Source organism: Pogonomyrmex barbatus, unplaced genomic scaffold (assembly GCF_055798465.1).
Source record: "Pogonomyrmex barbatus isolate J1 unplaced genomic scaffold, ASM5579846v1 scaffold14, whole genome shotgun sequence".
Taxonomy (NCBI): Eukaryota; Metazoa; Arthropoda; class Insecta; order Hymenoptera; family Formicidae; genus Pogonomyrmex; species Pogonomyrmex barbatus.
The window spans coordinates 7,478,026-7,483,131 of NW_028297110.1; the positions used below are offsets into that span (position 1 = coordinate 7,478,026).

Genomic DNA, 5,106 nt, shown 5'->3' on the forward strand with positions numbered 1-5,106 from the left:
AAATAAATACCGTCCGAGCGTCACGTACTTAGACAGAAAGGTGTGAGATGCTGGCCGCTATTTCGAAGTTCTGACTTAGAAATTATACATATAAAGAAAAAAATAAGAATAGTATATAAAGAAAAAAATTTCGAATATCTCTAAACTAAGCTCGAAACATTAGCGTTTTTTTTTTATTTCGGAAATTTGCGAGTAGGGATACGCGTGAAGCGAAAGTATATGCAACAGAACAGCGGAGGACTCCCCACCATGAGATTTCCCCACCGCCGAAGACAGTACAATGGTGGAGGCGCGTACACTTCTGGGCCTGCGTCAGCCGCTCATAGTGGGGAGTCCTCCGCTGTTCCAGCTCTGTCGCATGTATTTTCGCTTCACGCGTATCGCTATTCGCAAATTTCCGAAATCAAAAAAACGCTAACGTTTCGAGCTTAGTTTAGAGATATTCGAAATTTTTTTCTTTTAAGGGCTTATTTGTTTTTTCCTAATTAGTATTTTATATATATATATATATATATATATATATATAAGCGTTGATATATACATATTTTATGTTTATTTTATATATTACATTACAATCTTAATATTCATTGGCCCTGTTTATATATAAATATTTATTTTATTCAACATATATGATCAAAATCAATTGCTACGAATATTAACGTCTACAGAGTATAGATGTTTAGTGGACCGATTTGACTATTTTTTCAACATTTTTTTATTATGTATTACAGTATTACGAGGGCGGTTTGAAAAGTCCGTGCAAAGTCAGAAAGATAGCATTACTGGTGTGTATCAAGATTATTTTCAGTTAGTAGCATCTCTTGGAAGAACACACACCAAGTTTCAGCCAGATTGATCTATTTCTCTGTATTTGTCGTTTGTCTGAATCGAGGAAGTAAAGTGATTTCTAAAAAAATGGATGAAAGAGAATTTCGTGTGTTAATCAAGTACTTTATGAAAGGCAAATCGCCTCAGGAAACTAAAAAGAAGCTTGATAAACATTATGGTGAATCTGCACCTTCGATTAAAACAGTTTATAAATGGTTTCAAATATTTCGAAGTGGCCATATAAGCACAAGTGATGCTGAATGTTCTGGACGCCCTGTTGAGGCTACTCCAGAAATCATTGATAAAATCCATGGTAATGGATGACAGAAGAATCAAGGTGCGTGAGATTGCTAATACTATGGGCATCTCGAGTGAACAGGTAGAGTGAGTCCCAATTGTGCACAGAATAAATCAGACACAGCAGGTTGAATGGATTGGACACAGGTCCAAATGGACACAATAAGGAACGGACACAAGGTGGTTGAAATCGAACACAGTGAAAATCGGACACAATGGCAATCGGACACAGAACTAATCGGACACAATAAAAACACGGACACACGTGATTGCAATTGGACACAGTAACAATTGGACACAGTGGCAATCGGATACATTGAAAATCGGACACAGTGCCAATCGAATAGTAGGAAATGGACGCACAGATAGTTAAATAGATAAATAGATAAAAGAATCTGGCAAAAAACGCGGCTCGGTTTCACTATGTTCGAGCAAAAATGCAAAAAAACGTCCATGATTAAACTACAAGAAAGTCCTTTTCCCTCACCAGTTTACTCCTCCGGAGTTGTGACCGCAAAATTGATGGAGTTACGGTTCCAGCTCATTCCGCATCCCTATTCTCCAGATTTGGTTCCTTCGGACTATTACTTATTCCCCAATGCGAAGAAATGGCTAGCGGGAGGAAGATTTCATACAAACGAGGATTGCGGAAACGAATGCCTATTTTGTACAGTTGGACCAATCATATTATTCCAAAGGGATCAACAAACTGGAGCAGCGTTGGAAGTATAAGCCTAAAAGAAGACTATGTTGAAAAATAAAAAAGGTTTATCTCGAAAAATTAAGTAGTTTTCATGTTTGCATTGGATTTTTCAAAGCACCCTTATACTTACAGTACTTACAGTATTACAGTTTTATAGTATTATATATTACAGTATATGGCACACGTTATATCTTCTTTTTAATTCAATACAATTTCACATGAAGGATATCTGTTAAAGACATATCAAAGCAAAAAAATGAGTACTCAAGAGCTGTCATACAGAGATGTTCATTAGCGTCTCTTGCGACAGAAAAAAGAAAATCCCAAATAAGAAGGGAAGGTGTGCGTCACGGCGGGGCCCGACCACGAACCAGTCGTGAAAACTCGTAATTATTTTGCGAAAAAATACCACCTCAGCCAGGAATCGAACCTGGATCTCCTGCTTATCAGGCAGGCATCTTATCCTTTCGACTACCGAGGCATGTGATGATATTTATCGCAAATAACGTGTTTAGAATAACACGTCAACAATACAATGATACATATATATATATATATATATATATATTACAATATACATATATACATGTATTCTTTCGAATCCCCACGACCGGTACTCCAGAGAGATGATGGTCTTATTCTCTCGATGGATGCAGATCGGACTGCAGCGGCGACACCCTCCAACGCCATTGGCAAATATACAAATAATCCTCCTGGAGCACGACAGGAGAGATTGCATCAAGCATGGCTCGAGCCCCCGAATAAGAAGAGAGGGTGAAAGTCACGGTCGATGACGACCAGAACATTTCTTAAACATTTCTTAAAATTTATCAATTTGAACTTTGCGTCGCGATTGCGTCGCGATATCTCAGTTTGTAGAACACGAAAAAAAAAATAAAAGTACACTTTTCTTGTATAATTTGATACTTAGCTTTCGATTAAGCGTAATTTAAACTTAATCGATGCAGTCGTTGCTGAGATATGAAAATGTAGACCGAGTTCCGAGATCTCGCGTAAATAGAGTCACAGGCGTCTCGCCGTCATTCTACGCGAACTTCGCTGCGCGTGAACTTGGCGTCGAAACATTACCCGTATCTCTTGATATTTAAAATATCTTCATTCTGGTCAACTAATTATTAAATATGTAAATAAATTGATGAAATAATTTTAATTTTATTCTACTTGTCAAATCCCCATTTGAAAGATTATAGCGAGAAAAATAAATGGTAAATGAACTGTTCTGTATTTGAATTTTTTTGAACATTTGCAGTAGACTTTCCGAACAACATAATATTTCAAAATATTTCAGATCTTATGAATAATTCAAATATTTAACAAATAAGTCCGATATAACCAGACATTATTAAAAAAGTAAATTAAAAAATTATATTTTTGGCCAAAAATATTTTCAAAAAATATAATATCTTGAAGAGATATATCTTTTGAAATATATTTTGATACATAAATATTTTTAATTCTATAAAATGTTGCAATTATAGAAAAATTTAAAACTTTTCTTTAATTAAGTTTTTTTATATATTATAAATATCAGGAGACACGGTAATGTCTCAGGTGTCAAGTCAAGATCAATCGAGAATACTGCCGTGTGACTTTACGCGAGTCGTCGAGGTTCGAGCATCTGAAATTATCGAATTTCAATAACGGCTAAACCGATCAAGTTCTAAGTAGGCTTGATCGATAGCTTGAATCCGACTTGCATAATAAAAGTATTTTTATTTTTCTGCTACGTGCCCTACAAGCAGAGATATTGCTATGCAAAGTCCGATTTGGAAATTTTTACTTTAAGAAACGTTATCATCGTCGCCTTTGTACGGCTGCAACATCTATCACGAGGTCACTATTAATCTTATCGACCCAGCGGAAGAGAGTTGGGATACGTGTCTTTCGATACTTTCGAAAATCGTAAAAGTTATTAGGATAACATAATAAGGTAAGAGATTATAAGAAAAAAAATTGAAAAAAAATTGCTATCTATTTTATCGATTGCCGCCAGTAATATAATAATATTTTATTATCGGTATGGCGCCAAATTTAAGTTGTACCACTTCTTGTAACCTTTTACCTCATCATGTTATCCTCAGGTGTCTCTCGATACCTTCGAAAATCGTAAAAGTTATTAGGATAACATAATAAGATAGGAGATTATAAGAAAAAAAATAAATAAAAATAATTGAATAAAAAAATTGCTATCTATTTTATCGATTGTTGCCGATAATATAATATAATACTTCAAAATGTCTGATATCACTATAAAATTACCTTTTTTTAAAAAAAAAGGTAAAAAAAGGTGTCAAGTATAGTGGATATTGCCAACTCAAATGATTGTGTAAAATTTATATAAAAGATTTGATATCAATAATTCGCGCCAAGTTACAGTCTTACAAACATGGAGCTACAAGTCGATTTTAGTCAAATTATATATTTCAATCGTATAAAAGATTTGATAAACCACTGTTTTAAAAAATAAAACTCAAGTAGTAGTTTCTTTAATTTAAAAATAATAAAAACCAAATTATGTGTATATCTTTCTATCCATTAAAAACTTCTTTTTCTAACCCAAGTAGTAGTAATTATTTAGCTTTAAAATATTATTATATTACAAAATTGCTTTACTCAATCTCGTTTTTATCACAAAGAATTATAAAGTAACAGTATAAAATAAATGATAAAATTTTATTTAAATAAAAAAAATTTTTATGTAAAAACACTTGGCGCTGCTTAGACCAAATGAAAATGCAAAATTAATGATGAGATTATTTGAATGTTACAAATAAAGGCAAAATTTATTATTTAATATGATTAAATTATAATTACACACTACACGCGCGCGCACACACACACACACACACACACACACACACACACACACACACACACACACACACACACACACACACACACACACACACACACACACATACACACACACACACACATCTTATTCATGTTCTTTTTAGAGTATAAACTAATGCATCGCTCAAATTGGTCAATTGTTGTTGGTAGCGGTCTGCCGTGATTGTTTCACCCGGTTGTAACAACTCGTAATACAATATACCTTTCCAATCCCACCAGATACAGAGCAAAACCTTCTTGGCGTGGATATTGGGCTTTGGTGTCGATATCGAAGGTTGACCAGGGTCAACCCATGATTTTCTACGTTTAGGGTTATCATAAAGAATCCACTTTTCATTGCCTGTAATAATTTTGTGCAGAAAATCTTTTTTCCGGAACTTTGAAAGCAAAGTGAGTGCAGTGTC

General features: G+C 34.3%; 1 non-coding gene across 1 annotated transcript; it reads right to left on the reverse strand.

Annotated features, from left to right (window-relative positions):
- Positions 1–2,237: 2,237 nt before the first annotated feature.
- TRNAI-GAU (transfer RNA isoleucine (anticodon GAU)) lies at positions 2,238–2,309 on the reverse strand. The gene has a single exon. It is a non-coding gene; the product is annotated as a tRNA-Ile (tRNA).
- Positions 2,310–5,106: the final 2,797 nt, after the last annotated feature.